The following is a 19,069-nucleotide window of genomic DNA, read 5'->3' on the forward strand; positions in this document are numbered from 1 at the left end:
CTGATCCCATCTTGTTTCATTTATTCTTTGCCTATCCCCCAAACCCCCCATCTTGCATCTCCACTTCCTCCTATCAGGAGGTCATATGATAGTTGTCTTTCTCTGCTTGACTTATTTCGCTAAGCATAATACCCTCTAGTTCCATCTATGTTGTCACAAATGGCAAGATTTCATTTCTTTCGATGGCTGCATAGTATTCCATTGTGTATATATACCACTTCTTCTTTATCCATTCATCTGTTGATGGACATATAGGTTCTTTCCATAGTTTGGCTATTGTGGACATTGCTGCTATAAACATTCAGGTGCACGTGCCCCTTCAGATCACTAAATTTGTATCTTTAAGGTAAATACCCAGTAGCGCAATTGCTGGTTCATAGGGTAGCTCTATTTTCAACTTTTTGAGGAACCTTTATGCTGTTTTCCAGAGTGGCTGCACCAACTTGCATTCCCACCAGCAGTGTAGGAGGGTTCCCCTTTCTCCACATTCTCGCCAGCCTCTGTCATTTCCTGACTTGTTAATTTTAGCCATTCTGACTGGTGTGAGGTGGTATCTATTGTGGTTTTGATTTCTATTTCCCTGATGCCCAGTGATGTGGAGCATTTTTTCATGTGTCTGTTGGCCACCTGGATGTCTTCTTTGCAGAAATGTCTGTCATGTCCTCTGCCCATTTCTTGATTGGATTACTTGTTCTTTGGGTGTTGAGTTTGATAAGTTCTTTAGAGATTTTGGATACTAGCCCTTCATCTGATATGTCGTTTGCAAATATCTTCTCCCATTCTGTCAGTTGCTTTTGGTTTTGCTGTTTCCTTTGCTGTGCAAAAGCTTTTGATCTTGATAAAATCCCAATAGTTCATTTTTGCCCTTGCTTCCCTTGCCTTTGGCGTTGTTCCTAGGAAGAAGTTGCTGCGGCTGAGGTCAAAGAGGTTGCTGCCTGTGTTCTCCTCAAGGATTTTGATGGATTCCTTTCTCACATTGAGATCCTTCATCCATTTGGAGTCTATTTTCATATGTGGTGTAAGGAAATGGTCCAATTTCATTTTTCTGCATGTGGCTGTCCAATTTTCCCAACACCATTTGTTGAAGAGGCCGTCTTTTTTCCATTGGACATTCTTTCCTGCTTTGTCGAAGATGAGTTGACCATAGAGTTGAGGGTCTATTTCTGGGCTCTCTATTCTGTTCCATTGATCTATGTGTCTGTTTTTGTGCCAGTACCATGCTGTCTTGATGATGACAGCTTTGTAATAGAGCTTGAAGTCCGGAATTGTGATGCCACCAACTTTGGCTTTCTTTTCAATATTCCTTTGGCTCTTCGAGGTCTTTTCTGGTTCCATATAAATTTTAGGATTATTTGTTCCATTTCTTTGAAAAAAATGGATGGTACTTTGATAGGAATTGCATTAAATGTGTAGATTGCTTTAGGTAGCATAGACATTTTCACAATATTTATTCTTCCAATCCAGGAGCATGGAACATTTTTCCATTTCTTTGTGTCTTCCTCAATATCTTTCATGAGTACTTTATAGTTTTCTGTGTATAGATTCTTAGTCTCTTTGGTTAGGTTTATTCCTAGTATCTTATAGTTTTGGGTGCAATTGTAAATGGGATGGACTCCTTAATTTCTCTTTCTTCTGTCTTGTTGTTGGTGTAGAGAAATGCAACTGATTTCTGTGCATTGATTTTATATCCTGACACTTTACTGAATTCCTGTACAAGTTCTAGCAGTTTTGGAGTGGAGTCTTTTGGGTTTTCCACATATAGTATCATATCATCTGTGAAGAGTGATAGTTTGACTTCTTCTTTGCTGATTTGGATGCCTTTAATTTCCTTTTGTTGTCTGATTGCTGAGGCTAGGACTTCTAGTACTATGTTGAATAGCAGTGGTGATAGCGGACATCCCTGCCGTGTTCCTGACCTTAGCAGAAAAGCTTTCAGTTTTTCTCCATTGAGAATGATATTTGCGGTGGGTTTTTCATAGATGGCTTTGATAATATTGAAGGTATGTACTCTCTATCCTCCACTTTGAAGAGTTTTGATCAGGAAGGGATGCTGTACTTTCTCAAATGCTTTTCCAGCATCTATTGGGAGTATCATATGATTCCTGTTCTTTCTTTTATTAATGTATTGTATCACATTGATTGATTTGCGGATGTTGAACAAACCTTGCAGCCCTGGAATAAATCCCACTTGGTCGTGGTGAATAATCCTTTTAGGGGTGCCTGGGTGGCTCAGTGGGTTAGGCCGCTGCCTTCGGCTCAGGTCATGATCTCAGAGTCCTGGGATCGAGCCCCGCGTCGGGCTCTCTGCTCAGCGGGGAGCCTGCTTCCTCCTCTCTCTCTGCCTGCCTCTCTGCCTGCTTGTGATCTCTCTGTCAAATAATAATAAAATCTTTTAAAAAAAATAATCCTTTTAATGTACTATTGGATCCTATTGGCTACTATTTTGTGAGAATTTTCACATCTGTGTTCATCAAGGATATTGGTCTGTAATTCTCTTTTTTGATGGGATCCTTGACTGGTTTTGGGATCAAGATGATGCTGGCCTCATAAAATGAGTTTGAAAGATTTTCTTCCATTTCTAATTTTTGGAACAGTTTCAGGAGAATAGGAATTAATTCTTCCTTAAATATTTGGTTGAATTCCCCTGGGAAGCCATCTGGCCCTGGGCTTTTGTTTGTTTGGAGATTTTTGATGACTGTTTCAATCTCCTTACTGGTTATGGGTCTGTTCAGGTTTTCTACTTCTTCCTGGTTCAGTTGTGGTAGTTTATATGTCTCTAGGAATGCATCCATTTCTTCCAGATTGTCAAATTTGTTGGTGTAGAGTTGATCAGAGTATATTCTTATAATTGTATTTCTTTGGTGTTGGTTGTGATCTCCCCTCTTTCATTCATGATTTTCTTTATTTGGGTCCTTTCTCTTTTTTTTTGATAAGTCGGCCAGGGATTTATCAATCTTATTAATCTTTTCAAAGAATCGGCTCCTAGTTTATTTGTTCTATTGTTTTTTTGGTTTCTATTTCATTGATTTCTGCTCTGATCTTTATGATTTCTCTTCTCCTGCTGGGTTTAGGCTTTCTTTGTTGTTCTTTCTTCAGCTCCTTTAGGTGTAGGGTTAGGTTGTGTATTTGAGACCTTTCTTGTTTCTTGAGAAAGGCTTGTATTGCTATATATTTTCCTCTCAGGACTGCCTTTGCTGTGTCCCACAGATTTGGAACCATTGTGTTTTCATTATCATTTGTTTCCATGAATTTTTTCAATTCTTCTTTAATTTCCTGGTTGACCCATTCATTCTTTAGAAGGATGCTGTTTAGTCTCCATGTATTTGGGTTATTTACAAATTTCCTCTTGTGATTGAGTTCTAGCTTCAGAGCACTGTGGTCTGAAAATATGCAGGGAATGATCCCAATCTTTTGATACTGGTTGAGACCTGATTTGTGACCCAGGATGTGATCTATTCTGGAGAATGTTCCATGTGTACTAGAGAAGAATGTGTATTCTGTTGCTTTGGGATGGAATATTCTGAATATATCTGTGATGTCCATCTGGTCCAGTGTGTCATTTAAGGCCTTTATTTCCTTGTTGATCTTTTGCTTGGATGATCTACCCATTTCAGTGAGGGGAGTGTTAAACTCCCCTACTAGTATTGTATTGTGGTCGATGTATGTCTTTGATTTTGTTATTAATTGGTTTATATAGTTGGCTGCTCCCATGTTAGGGGCATAGATATTTAAAATTGTTAGATCTTCTTGTTGGATAGACCCTTTGAGTATGATATAGTGTCCTTCCTCATCTCTTATTATAGTCTTTGGCTTAAAACCTAATTGATTTGATATAAGGATTGCCACCCCAGCTTTCTTCTGATGTCCATTGGCATGGTACATTGTTTTCCACCCCCTCACTTTAAATCTGGAGGTGTCTTCGGGTTTAAAATGAGTTTCTTGTAGGCAACATATAGATGGGTTTTGTTTTTTTTATCCATTCTGATACCCTGTGTCTTTTGATTGGGGCATTTAGCCCATTCACATTCAGGGTAACTATTGAGAGATATGAATTTAGTGCCATTGTATTGCCTGTAAGGTGACTGTTATTGTATATTGTCTCTGTTCCTTTCTGATCTACTACTTTTAGGCTCTCTCTTTGTTTAGAGGACCCCTTTCAATATTTCCTGTAGAGCTGGTTTGGTGTTTACAAATTCTTTCAACTTTTGTTTGTCCTGGAAGCTTTTTTTCTCTCCTTCTATTTTCAATGATAGCCTAGCTGGATATAGTATTCTTGGCTGCATGTTTTTCTCGTTTAGTGCTCTGAATATACCATGCCAGTTCTTTCTGGCCTGCCAGGTCTCTGTGGATAACTCTGCTGCCAATCTTATATTTTTACCATTGTATGTTACAGACTTTTCCCAGGCTGCTTTCAGGATTTTCTCTTTGTCACTAAGACTTGTAAATTTTACTATTAGGTGATGGGGTATGGATTTTTTCTTATAGATTTGGAGGGGGGTTTTCTGTGCCTCCTGGATTTTGATGTTTGTTCCCTTTGCCGTTTTAGGGAAATTCTCTACAATAATTCTCTCCAATATACTTTCTGCTCCCCTCTCCTCTTCTTCTACTTCTGGAATCCCGATTATTTTAACATCATTTTGTCTTATGGTGTCACTTATCTCTCGAATTCTCCCCTCGTGGTCCAGTAATTCTTTGTCTCTCTTTTGCTCAGCTTCTTTATTCTCTGCCATTTGGTCTTCTATATCACTAATTCTCTCTTCTGCTTCATTTATCCTAGTAGTAAGAGCGTCCATTTTTTATTGCACCTCATTAATAGCTTTTTTTATTTCAACTTGGTTAAATTTTAGTTCTTTTATTTCTCCAGAAAGGGCTTTAATCTCTCCAGAAAGGGTTTCTCTAATATCTTCCATGCCTTTTTCGAGCCCAGCTAGAACCTTGAGAATCATTGTTCTGAACTCTAGATCTGACATATTACCAATGTCCATATTGATTAGGTTCCCAGCCTTTGGTACAGCCTCTTGTTGTTATTTTTGTGGTGAGTTTTTCCACCTTGTCATTTTGTCCAGATAAGAATATATGAAGGAGCAAATAAAATACTAAAAGGGTGTCAAAGACTCCAGGAAAATGTGCTTTAACCAAATCAAAAGAGATCTCAAATCATGGGAGGGAGAAAGGGTAAAAAAGAAGTTCAGAAGAAAAAAAAATTAAAAAAGGAAAACAAATAAAGAAAAAATATAAAAAAGAAATATATATATATATATATATTAGACTGGTGACTAGAATAGGGTCACCCACTTCATTTGGGGAGTATTTTGGTCTCTTAGAAGAAACTACCTCCCAAAATTTTAAAGCATGAAACACATATATAAGGGTAAACACAATGAAGGGATGGAATATGCCTATAAAGATGAAAAGAAATTTTTTTTTAATTTCTAAAAAAGGAGTTGATAAAGTAAGTTAGTTGGGAGAATAAAGAAAAAGAAAGTGGAGAGAATTTGCTCGGGCTGGAGACTAGAACAAGCCCAGAGCTAGATTTAGGGTATATTTTGATCTATTAGAAGAAGTTGTACCCCAAATTTTTTAGAAGAAAAATCCCTATGTGTATACAAAAAATAAACATAGATACAATGAAGGATAAAATATGACTATAATAATGTAGTTTCAAAAATGATTATTTTTTTTATAAAAGGTATTGTTAAGATAAACTAGTTAAAAAACATTAAGAGAGGAAAGGGTAAAAGTTAAAAAAATTAGCAGAAGAAAAAAAAATAAAATTAAAAAAAACTTAATTAACTGCAAGACTAAAGAATCATGGGGAGAAAGCCATGAATTCCATTCTTTGCTTTCTCCTCCTCTGGAATTCCACTGTTCTCCTTGGTAAGTGAACGTGGTCTTGGCTGGATTTCTTGTTGATCTTCTGGGGGAGGGGCCTGTTGTAGTGATTCTCAAGTGTCTTTGCCCCAGGCGGAATTGCACCACCCATACCAGAGGCCAGGCTAAGTATCTGCTCTGGTTCGCTTTTGGGAGCTTTTGTTCCCTGAATACTTTCCGTAGAGTTCCGGAGGACGGAAATGAAAATGGTGGCCTCCCAATCTCTGGCCCGAAGGAGCTGAGAGCTGGGGGCCCCACTTCTCAGTGTGTCCTCAGAGAAAAGAGCTCAATCATTCCCATCTCCCTGGCCTCCAGCAGCGCTCCGAGCTCACCCAGTCTGTGACCAGCTCAAGGTAACCCTGAGTTGAGAGCTCACTCCTCCACTCTGTCTCTGTAGCTGGCTTCCCCGCCCTAATACCTGCGAGCTCTGTGACACTCAGACACCCCTGATTCTTCTGTGACCCCGCAGGACCTGGGGCCACTCTGGCCCCGCATGGGCTTCACCCTGATTTAGCCTCTAGAGCGATGTCCCTCAGTGGAGCAGACTTTTTAAAGTCCTGATGTCGTGCTCCGTTGTTCTGTCACTTGCTGGGAGCCGGCCCCGCCCACCGCGGTCTATCTTCCCGTCCGTCACTTTGGATTCACTTCTCCGCAGGTCCTACCTTTCAGAAAGTAGTCAATTTTCTGTTTCTAAAATTGTTGCTCTTCTTCTCTTCGATCTACTGATGGATTTGCAGGTGTTTGCAATGGTTTGATAAGCTATCTAGCTGATCTCCTGCTACCTGATGTCTTCTCAGCCTGCTACTTCTCTGCCATCTTGACTTCTCCCCCCAGCAATCATAATGCTTTTTGTTTGTTTCTTTGCTTTTTGAGGGAGAAACCCTCCAAATATGAAAACATCTGACAACCATGATAATTTTTATGTGTTCAATGAAGCAAAGTGGCTAATCAGACCATACAATCTATACATATATCAAATAAGCTAGAATAACCCAAAAATCTAACCATTTTAGCTTGTTTCTCCCACAAAAACCAATCTACAGAACCAAATTCTATTTTAAAAAATCATTGTAATAGTTGGAATCAGTTTGATTATTTGTTTGTCTGTTTGTTTTAGTGCATAGTTTCATACTGAATTAGAGGCTTACAGAACCTGTTAGAAATTAGAAACCCAGGGTTACTGGGTGGCTCAGTTGGTTAAGCATCTGACTGGACTCAATTTCAGCTCAGGTCATGATCTCAGGCTGATGAGGTGTAGCACAGAGTCTGCTTGTCCCTCTCCTTCCCCTTTTGCTCCTCTTACTCTGCTCCTCCCTCAGCTCACAGACATGTTCTCTCTCCCTCTTAAATAAACAAACAAACAAACAAATAAATAAAAATAAGATTTTCCCAAAAAAGGAAATTAGAAAACCAAAAAAGGGGTGGGCCTGACTGGTTTAATCGGTAGAGAATGTAACTCTTTTTCCAAGTGGTGAGTTCCAGCCCCACATTGGGCATCAGGCTACTTTAAAAAAAAAAAAAAAGAGGAAGAAAAAAAATCAGGTATTTCTTTTCCTTCACACAAGCACAGTATTTTGTTAATAAGGGAAACTGAGTTCATTGCTACCACAGAAAGAAAGCATCACTTCCGGATGGGGAAAGTCAACCAGGGGGTATTTATATTGTAGGGGGCTCCTGTTTAAGAGTGATCTCTCCATGGCATTCCTTAACTGGGATTGAGTAAATTTCATGATATAATGGCTGATAATCATTGGACACAGGTTAAGAGATAAGCATTTTGAAGGTAGTCTTAGAGCCTAAACAGCTGTTTGATGCTATCTATGGAAAATTAATGGCTCTGATGTCCATTTAAATAGTTTTGGGAAGGAGGAATTCCTGAAATGAAAAATGAAATTATTTGTAACTCTATTTTCCTGAGCAGAATTTCCTGGAATTGTAAGGTCAAGTGTATAAAGACACTACAATAATATCGATTTGTTGTATTAATGTATATGGTAAGCTATGTGGGATAGATAGTTTCCGCTCTCCAAGATAAATCTACAGAGATTTTATTGTGGGGATTAAGGAATCTTGAGGCTTTAAGAGCTAACAGGTATGACTGACTGTGGCGACCAGCTTCAGTCAGGAGTTTCTAGGTATGGGGACACTACAGGTTCTCAGAATGTAGTAGCCACAAGCCCATTATCTACTAATGACCATAGCACAGCCTGACCATAGACACCTCAATCCAAGACTCCTTCATTGCAAGTATCTGGGGAGGGGCTAATAAAAAGCATTCACACTCTCTTTGTCCTTAGCACACAAACATATGAACAATTTTTAGTCAAAATTGATGAGCGGAGGGGTACAGTAGAGCACTAAGGAGGGATGTCTAATGTAAACAAAAGCTGCTGAACATATGTAATCTAAGAAAGTCTCACCCCACAAGGCAGATATTTATATCTATATTTTAAATCAGACTCAAAAAAGTTAAGTCATTTAAGATCACCCAGCTGATTTATGAAATAGCTAGGATTTAAACCCAAGTTTGTCTTACTATAAATATCATGGTTCTCCCCCACATTATATGCAACCTGGCCCTTGATGGAGAAAACTAATGAACTTGGGAAGGGGATGAAGTAGATGGGAGAAAGTAAGTTGGGAATATCAGCTGAGTGGCTATTGCAAAGGTTGAAAAGATGGTGAGAACTTGACCAAAGGTAATTACAGTGAAAATTAGAAGGAAGGTCGCGTTCAGGAAATGTTTGAAAAAGTAGAATTATTACAGCTTTTAGATTAGCCAAGAAAATTAACACACATAGTAGGTTGGTAGGTAGATAGGTAGATAGATGATAGATAGATAGATAGATAGATAGACAGACTGACTGATTGATTTTTACTCCAAGTGAAAAATAAATCTCTGAATCTGAGCTGATCATCTAAGGTTGGTCTTCTACAGTGTAGTAAGCAGGTCACAGGGAGTCTCTGGGGTCTGCCCCATAATCTCTAGGAGACGCAACAGTTTCAGAAGAACAGGCAGGGGAATAAATCCATCAAGTGCATTTTGACAGATGTGAAATATAACCTCAATTATTATTCCTGCATAAATCCTGTTTATCAGTTCATTCTGAAGAATTGCACATAAGCTGTAGACGCCCTGGGTGAGTTTATACAGGCTAACATTTTGTTAATGGGGTGCAGTTCGTCTCTGCAAATGTATTTTCATGTCAGCTGAGCCTTATGTTTAAGTTGATTACATTTTCATTGTCTTGATTTGTTGATACAGAAATGAAACGAAGGCTAAAAACGGATTCGTTGACATGAAAATAAAGAGGTGGCAATTCCAACACAAGTATTTCAATTTAGAAAAACGTATTCCTGTGAGGCAGATACTAACAATTTCCCCCATGATATATGGGGAAACTGAGGCATGTATGGATTTCTTTTCTTTTTTTTTAAGAGAGAGAGTGGGAAGGGAGCTAGGGGCGAAGGGAGTGAGACAATCTCCAGCAGACTCCCCACTGAGTGTGGAACCCGACAAGGGCTCTGTCTCACAACCCTGAGATGATGACCTGAGCCAAAATCAAGAGTCAGATGCTTAACCAAGTCACCCAGGTGGAATTACAAAGCTCCTAGGTGACAGAGCTTGGATTCGAACCCTGGCATTTTAGGTCTGGAGCCTGCAGTTGTAAGCACCATGATATGCTACCACACAGTTAATGAGGGAGCCTTGTTCTGTTATCACCCGAAATCTGTGAGTTGTTTTTTTTTTTTTGCTGAATTAATGACAATTTTTAAAACGTTATTTATACTTAGTATCAGTACTAATGGAGCACCTGCTAAGTGTGAAAAAAGGAAGGGCATTAGTACTGGCATAAAACTGGTTCAACCTGAATGCCAATCCACAAACTACTTCATTCATAGAGAGCAGCTGGCATTGCAATATGCTTCTTGATCTTAATGCTGTGTTGAAGGAAACAGTGAAAATTGGGAAATTAGCTTTGGACACTGAATATACATATTCTTAGCATTCTTTGTAAAGAACCAGGAAGTTGAGTTTGGTTTTTTACCCTGAAGTGTGCTAATAAAAGGGAAAGCATAAGTGCTAATCGAGATTTTTCCTAAATGAAGAATGAAATAAAGATATTTTTAATTACTTTGATACTGCCAATTAAAACCATCTCTCAGATTTCATGCAGATTTGTTAAGTTGGGATCTCGAAGATCGTCAGTGTCAGAAATAGGATGAACCTATAACTTTAGCTAAAATATCATAATTTCTAATGTTGAGGATAAGATAGGAGAATTTCCTGAATAAAGTGAACTACAGATTTAATAGTTTCATCACCTGAAGTTAATACTTTCACAAAACTTGATTATTTTTTCACTCAGTGGAGAAAGAAATCAACGTCCCATTATTGGATATATTTATAAACTATACTAAGATCAAGTACATTCCAAAATGCTTTCAGAGACATATATAACCAAGGAATGGATTAGAAATCCATTTACAACTATTATCCAAGTTAACGTTGAACCGCTCAATGTTTGAGTGTGAGGTATTTGTCACTTTAATAACTTTGAAGCACTGAAATTACTAAGGAGAGGGAAATCTTGGCATTATTTCTGAGTCCGTGTTCAATCAAACATCCAATACTTCCTGCCAGAGCTGCCAAACAATTGCTATCACCTCAAAGCCTTAGAATTATGCTAGGATTTTCTAATTTTGCAACTATTTCTTTTTTTGTGTTTCTTTTAAGTATAATTAACATGAATGTTGTATTAGTCTCAGATGTACAATAGAGTGATACAACTCTATACATTACTCAGTGCTCATCACAGTAAGTATTCTCTTCATCCCCTGCATCTATTTCATCCATCCCCCCATCCCCCTCTCTTTTGGCAACCACCAGTTCATTCTCTACAGTTAAGTCTGGTTTTCTGCTTTTCTCCCTTCTTGTTTGTTTTGTTTCTTAAGTGTCATATATGAATAAAATCATGTGGTATTTCTCTTTCTCTGACTGGATTATTTAATTTAGCACATTATATTCCCTAGATCCATCCAGGATTTTCTAATTTAACATAAAGAGTAAAACGCTTAATTGTGTTAGATTTGGTTTATTTGAATATAATAGTTAAACCCCATTAAGAGTAGATTTAACATGATGGAAAGTTACTTCTCTTGCTCTCTCTTTCTTCAAGTTGGATGGCAGGCATCCAGTGTAGCTCTAATCCTATCTGCCTTTCTAATCCATCATCCTCTCCCTAGGTTGCAGTCTCAAGGTTACCACATAAGCCAAAATGGCTGCTGGATCTCCAACCATCTCTCCTGCATCTCAGACTAAGAGATGTATGGCAAGAAAGGCAAAAGAGCAAAAACTGGAGCCACAGAGCTTTAGCCAACTCCCTTCAACCAGCCACCACACAGAACATTTTACTTACTTTCTTTGGTCACATGAACTTCCCTAACTCTAGTTGAGTAGGGTGTGGGCAGTGAGATGGAGTGCAGAGCTGCTGGCAGCCCTCCTCCTACCCTGGTTCTCCATCAATTCCAGCCCCCCTCCTTCTGCTGGGTGCCTTCTGGAACCAGTGACATAACTCCAGCCTCTCCAAACCAAACTGTTCTCAAGTCAGACGCAGCTGGGGCTGGAGACTGTACCCCTCTCAGCCCTTGCACTATCTCCACTTTAAGTTCTCAGGTCCTTGTCCCATTCTGTGCGGGTGCTGACTTAATCTCTCAGCAGCCCTGAAACAACAGAGGAAAGCTTTCTTCAACTACAGAGATGAGGTAACATCAGGCTGTTTTAAAGTAAATGAGTTCAGGTTTGATGACAGTTCTGCCTCACACACTGTAGGGCTTATCCAGTCCCCTCTGCCCCTTTCCACCTATTTTTAGTAATCACAGCTGGGCTTTTTTCAGATCATTTCTGAATCTGCACATGTGGACAGGAAAGTAAGTCAGAAAGGGCTGAGGCTCAGAAGCCCAAATATGTAGCACCACAGATTGCTGGTTGTGTTTGTTGTTATTTTGTTGTTTTATTTTTAGATATCATTGACATATAAAATGATATTAGTTCCAGGTGTACAACATACCAATTTGATATTTGTATATATGATGAGATAACCACCGTGTTAAGTCCAATTAACATCCATTGCCATATGTAGTTCCAAAAACTTTTTTCTTGTGATGAAAAATGTTCAGATCTACTCTAATAGCAACTTTCAAATGTACAATACAGCATTATTAACTATAGTCACCATGCAATACATTATATCCCCAAGGTTTATTTATTTTATAGCTAGTTTGTACTTTTCAACCCCTTTCACCTATTTTGCCCAACTCCTATCCTAACTCTCTGTATCTACAAGCTCAGGTTTTTTTGTTTGTGTGATTTATTTGTTTTGTTGTTGTTGTTGTTCCACATTTATAAGAGATCATAAATTATTTGTCTTTCTCTGTCTGAATTATTTCATTTACCATAATGCTCTCAAGGTCCATTTACATTGTCACAAATGGCAAGATTTCATTCCTTTTTTATGATTAATACTTAAATATATATATATATGAATATTCTTTATCCATTCATTCATCCATGGGCACATAGGTAGTTTCCATATCTTGGCTATTGTAAATAAATGCTCCAATGAACGTGGGGGTGCATACCTCTTTTTAAGTTAGTATTTTTGTTTTCTTTGTGTAAGTACCATAAGTGGAAATGCTGGATCATATGTTATTTCTATTTTTAATTTCTTGAGGAACCTCTAGACTGTTTTCCATAGTGGCTTTACCAATTTACACTCACCCCAACAGTGCACAAAAGTTCCATTTTTCTCCACATCTTTACCACTCACTTGTTATTGTTTTTTTTTAAGATTTTATGTATTTATTTGACCAACAGAGATCACAAGTAGGCAGAGAGGCAGGCAGAGAAAGGAGGAAGCAGGCTCCCTGCTGAGCAGAGAGCTCAATGCGGGGCTCAATCCCAGTACCCGGGACCATGACCTGAGCCGGAGGCAGAGACTTTAACCCACTGAACCACCCAAGCGCCCCGTCACTTGTTATTTTTTGTCTTTTGATAATATTTATTCTAACAGGTGGTAGATGATATCTCACCGTGGTTTTGATTTGCATTTCCCTGGATGATTTTTGATGTTGACTACTTTTTCTTGTGTCTGATGGCAACCTCTATGGCTTTTGGTTAAGGTCCAGCAGAAGAAACAGTGAACTTCAGTCTCATGGAAGGATGGTGGAGCTGCTGAGACAGCTGAGAAAGGGTGTGGTGCTCTTGCTGCAGCTCTGCCCTGGGGTGCCTGGGGACACTGATGCTCTGAGAGCCCCTCAACAAATCTGTGCCCCCTTCTCTGGGAGTTTTCAACACTTAGTCCCTGGGCAGGCTACTGCTGTGTGTGCCCAGCTAGCAGTGCCAAGAGAGTTATATCTTCTCACCCCCAATCTCTCTTGACTGTTGCATAGACCTGGGGATATGAGTACTGCAGCTCCTTTGTCCCTGATCTGCCCTCTCAGTAGGGGACCTACAATGTCTCAAAATTCACCTGGAGGAGGCAGAGCTTCCTTAAGTGGATCCTCAATGGGTTTTCCTTGACATCCCATCCTTGGGGGCCTCCCTGTCCCTCCTTTCTAACTCCCCTACCAGTTTTTCCTTGGAACATTTCCCAATATCACATTCACTGGCATCCTGGTCTTAGGGACTTCTGGGTGAAGGACCCAAGTGAGACACCACAGGGATGAGGGGACCAGCCAGTGGGCAGAGTAGGGTCATTGCTAACTACAAGCCTTATCACGTCACCACCCTGCCTATATCTGATCTCTTTTTTTCCCTAGCTTCATTGAGAAATAATTGGCACACATCACTGTGTAGGTTTAAGACATACAGCTTGATGGCTTGAATTAATATACTTTGCAATGTTTACTGCAATAAGTTCAGCTAGCCTCCATTTTCTCATATAGATACATGACCTCTTAATTTGGGAGTGTCAGAAGGGCCAGGCACCCACAGGCAGCGCAATGAAATGATTGTCTCCTTCTACATTTCACCTTGAAAAATATCACTTAACAATTATTGTTTTTTATTTTCACCCAAATGTGTAAAATTATGATTCATATTAACAAAAACTATAAGGTACTTAGGTAAGATATTTGGTATAGAGCTAAAAACATCCGTATCTGTATCAATACAGTTTTACTTTTATTTTATTTTTCACTTTTCCTCTAAAGGTTTTGGCACTAAATAGATAGACCCTGAAAAATATTACAGCCTGACTCATGTTAGCTAATGTTATATAGATTTAGAAAAAAAAATTGGCTAAGATACAGTTTTTCAAAACTGCTATGCAATAATCTAATGCTAATTTCTCCACTGCAATTACATTTGGATGTGGCACTAAACAATGAGTAAATCAACTTTTTAATAGCCTTTTTTAGCCTGTCCCTATGACTGAATTATACACATTTCCCACGATGCTCTTAATTTCAAAACTCATTTCCTATCATAGTGCATATCATTTTTTTGCATGTTCCCTCATGATTTTGAGGCTTCTATATTTGATTTCTCAAATACCTGATTTACTAGGGCACACAGTGTGTGAAATGCTTATGTCACATATAGATAAATGTTTTTCCCTTCAGTAAAAAGGTTGGTTTACATGGTCTATGGAGAGGAACTCATTAAAATGTGTTGGGGGGGGTCCTGTATTTCATGGACTGTGACAACAGTAACCCAATTTCATCACCCTTCAACAACCATTTTAATTTGTAACTTCCCTCTCTTTTATTCTCATAATTCTTTTCCAGTCAACCCTACACATTATTCTATTTGAAAATTAGTCCAACGTATTCTCTGATTTAATTTGGTCCAAAGCCCTGGTTAGTAGATTTGTAGTCAGTTAATATCTACTCTCTATTATGTATACCCAGAACAATTTATCTTAATAATGTCCTTTAATAGTCCCTAAAACATTTGAAGGCTCTTGCTAAAAGTGCACATACTAAAATTTACTTCTATTAGCTTTGGGAAATCCAAAGAAGTGATCAGACAAAAGTATAACGTATATCCATAAGTAACACATTCTGTTTCTCCCAAGGATCTCCAAGCAGACATCACTTCACCATGCAACTTCCTCACAAGACAATTTTCTGCAGGGCTTCTCTCAAACCACAAGAAAGAGCCACTCCCTCCTGTACTCCGCAGTCTAAAACAGTGAGGAGAATTCATCTCATTCAGGTAACCCATGAAGCAGGATGGATTTAGAGGATGCATGAATGTCCTATCACAGAAGATGGAAATAGTGAGTTCCATAAAGCTATACTTTTAGCAAGTATTTAATGCTCGAGCCACTCTGGTTATGTTCTAACCATATCACCCTGCTGGCTTTGGCTTGCCCATCAGGAATTCTAAACATGATTTTGGGTCATACTGAACTGACTTTCCATTTCTCCCAACTTGTGTGCTGTTTAGGTAGCCCTGTAGGGCAGCGATGCCTGAATTTCCAGTGATGCCTGAGGCAGTCAAACCCCAGCTTCAAAAGCAATTCTCAAAACTACAGCTCCAGACTACCCCCAAAAGAAGTGTCCAGATACCAGAGAGAAGTCTATGGAATGGTTAAAGGGAAAGTGAGAACCAGGAGAAGCACACCAGCCATTTCAACAAGGGATGTTTGAATTTTAGCTCAGTGCTAAAATAGAGCCTCAGAATGAAGTCCAAGTTGGAGCTAAAATTGATTTTTCTTATATATATATTTTTTAAATGGTTATCTGGGGAGTGTCTGGGTGGCTCAGTCAGTTGAGTGACTGATTCTTGACTTCAGCTCAGGTCATGATCTCAAGGTTGTGAGGTCAAGCTCAGCATGGAGTCTGCTGGAGATTCTCTCCCTCCTCCTCTCCCTCCCTCTCAGCTCTTTCCCCCACTCACACACACACTCTCTCTCAAATAAATAAATAAAATCTTTTAAAAAAGAGATTTTTCTGTAATGATCCCATTGGAATCAAGACTTTCAGAGTCACAGGCACTTTATGAGATGAGTGGGAGTTATCCTTAATGAGAAAAGGACTAATTTGCATCTCTAACTCTATTAGTTACTACCTGTGTGATCTGGGATGAGTTTCACAACATTTCTTGGCCTCGGTTTCTCCCACTATCTAAAGTATAGGTTTAATTTAATTCAATATTTGTTGCATTCACACGTAGGAACAAAAGGCCCAGTCTTCTTTATCAATTTCCCTGAAGCTCATCTCTGATGAGAACAAGACCTAGATTGAATTACTTTTTGATGTTGGGCTATGATAGGGGGCAGAACTACGAACCTCTGTTTTGTTCAATTCAACCAAAACATTCTCAGTACCTCTACTATAACAACACAGGCCAAGTAATGCCAACCACATCCAGTAAAGAAGAGGTGAGATCCCAGGAAATGGACAGAGGTGAAAATTTGCATAGAAGATGTTTAGTGGTGAGTGTACTTACAATCATGTCCTGTGGGAATGGCATTGTGCAGAAAGAGGAGCTGAACTGGGATACAGTCCTTACAAAGACTTCAGTGAGTCCAAGGATAACTCTGGAGCTAAGATGGTTGCACATTGAGTCAAGGAAACTGGGCCTTTAAAATCTACCCACCCCCAATAGATGAGTCCCTAAACCCTAGCAGCTCTGTGGAAGGGGTCTGGCCTGGTGAAAGCAGCTCACTTCAGGGGAGCGGGTGGCACCCAGAAACTGAGAGAAAGGAGTATCATTGCTTCAGCCTGGTCGTGAGGGACTAGGTAGTGCCCTCAGCACCCACCCCAATCACACTGTATGCAAGGGGAAGCTCTTTTTCTAAATCACTGCACTGCAAAGTCAAATGTATTAAGTGCTATAGTACAGTGAAAAAAACAACAAAATAGTATGCTCTGAGCACTTAGATTAGCTCTGCCTGATGAGGCCAAAGAAAGTGCTATGCAGGCAGTAATACTGGGGCTGTGATGAAAGATGGGCATTCTAAGTGAAGGAAACAGTGAAAAGAGGGAAAAAATGCATTTTTTCAGAGGCTCAGGGAGGCAAATATCAATCGGTCAGATTTAACTAATGCAAAAGTAGTAAAGGGAAAGGAACAAGTAAAGATACATAAACAAGAATGGAACAAATGAGAGAAGGAAGGAGAAGATTAAAACAGGAAATTTCTGGTATCTATAATGTATAATCATAGCTTATCAATGACACTCATTCTGGAAATGAGGTCAAATATGCTAATAGTAACTTTTAACCTGTAAGGTCCATTTCACTAATCTTTCACAAGATAAAATAATAGCTCTGGGCAGCATTACTTAAAAGTATTATAAATGTCCTCAAGTTCTAGTTTCAGAATCATTGGGATATTAAAGAGAATTGAAATTTGACTCAAGTCTCTACCCCATATGCTACAGGCATTTCAGGACCTTCCCTAATACATATTAGGATACCCAGAGGGACTGTGTTCTTCTGGTGGTTTCTCACTCTAGAGTCCTGCTTCTACAACTCTGGTCACAACTCAAAGTAGTGGCCGCTGTTGGCCCTGTTCCACATGACCTCTTCCCCTTGTAAATACCCATCGTGCCCTCCAGAGAAGATAAGATAGCCTGAGTTCACACAGCCCCAAAGTAAAACCAGTCTATATTAATATTAAAACCCAAGCCTATCCAGTCTATATTTATATTAATGAATTCAAGGGAAGGCAGTGGGGTGGGGAGAAGTTCTTTGCATGCAGAGGTTTTACTGAGTTTTAATGTTTAACATATCTTTTAAAGAACTTAATAAAATGTATAAAGTATGTTTATTTCTAAGACATATGGCAGCCTAGTTATTATAAGAGATTCTTGAATAACCTCTTTTCTCTGATTCACGGTGTATGTCTTTTTAAAAATATATGAAACTTCATCTGTCTTTATAAGAGTCACTTTAGCAATAATTGTATAAAGAATACATTATAAATGCTTACAATTTTGTTACTAATTCATAAACTATTCATTTTGTTTAAAAAGAGTAATAAGCTGATGCAATTTTGACTACATAATTTACAGTAATAGACTCATTCTCTTCTGGCTCTGTGGAAAAGCTGAGAGAAATGCAAAGCATTTGACTATGTTTAATATATATTGGAAATAGCTCTGCTTTATTACATTTCATGAAAGACAGAGGAAAAAAGTCTCTTTCATGCTTATTTTTGTCCAGCTGCTAGTGGAAATAAAAATGATGATGTCTGTTGCTATTATTTGATACCTAGTTGTATTTTTTCTTACAAATTATTCTTCATTGTCACACAAATACATTAAGAAGTAAATATAGAAAAAATTTCACTGGAAGTCAGGAAACACAAACAAATACTAAAAAGAGACTTTACAAAATGTTAGTCTTTAGATGGACACATAATTCATCAGCAGCCATTTCCTGTTATAATAAATTCCTTCTCCTTACCTCTCCCATGTATTTCCCCAATAATCTTCCTAACACTTACATATTTTTGTAAAAATGTTATCACTGGAGAGACCAGTGGAAAAATCTTAGTAGTTATACAACCTTTCTGATAAACTACTCTGAAGGAACAAATGACTTGAAAGTGTATCCAGAGAACACTAGTGTACTTCACTGCATCCTACTGTTCTCAGAAAACACAAAAGGTAGATACGAACCTTGTTTTTAATCATATACACCAAACTAATTTATCAGAGCAGAAGGAAGAGATGGTGAGTTAAAGTAGGACAACCATAGTGCAGCTAAACATTTTTCCTCTTCCTCCATCTTTTAAATTGCATTTTCCTAAACAATGAGATCAGCAAGGGTAAGGAAACGTCACGAGAAAGGAAAACACTGCACAGTGAGAGGAGGCCTCTGAGTGGGTTATGTCTGGTGTCAGTGGTGCCTGTAAGGGAATGAGTGGGGGTGCAGTCCAGTCCTTGGGAGCCTTGTGTCCAGTCCCGGCTTGTGCCACCAGAGAACATGGCTGCCCTTTTCCTAGTGCTTCCACTTAAGCGGGCCCCTGTGTTCTTAATTCATTCAAAGGAAGCTGAAATCCTTGAAATAGACTTAAAGCAAGAGTGTATAGGAAGTGAAGAGTAGTGAAATGTAAATACTTAAGGTGTGGGTGAGAGAGACCCACAAAGAGAAAAACAAGAACTGTAAGTCAGAAATGGAGGAAAAGCACTAAGAGAAAAATAGCATCATAGAATTCAGGGAAGCATTATAGAATTTGGG

This window comes from Lutra lutra, chromosome 4 (genome assembly GCF_902655055.1).
Source record: "Lutra lutra chromosome 4, mLutLut1.2, whole genome shotgun sequence".
NCBI lineage: Eukaryota > Metazoa > Chordata > Mammalia > Carnivora > Mustelidae > Lutra > Lutra lutra.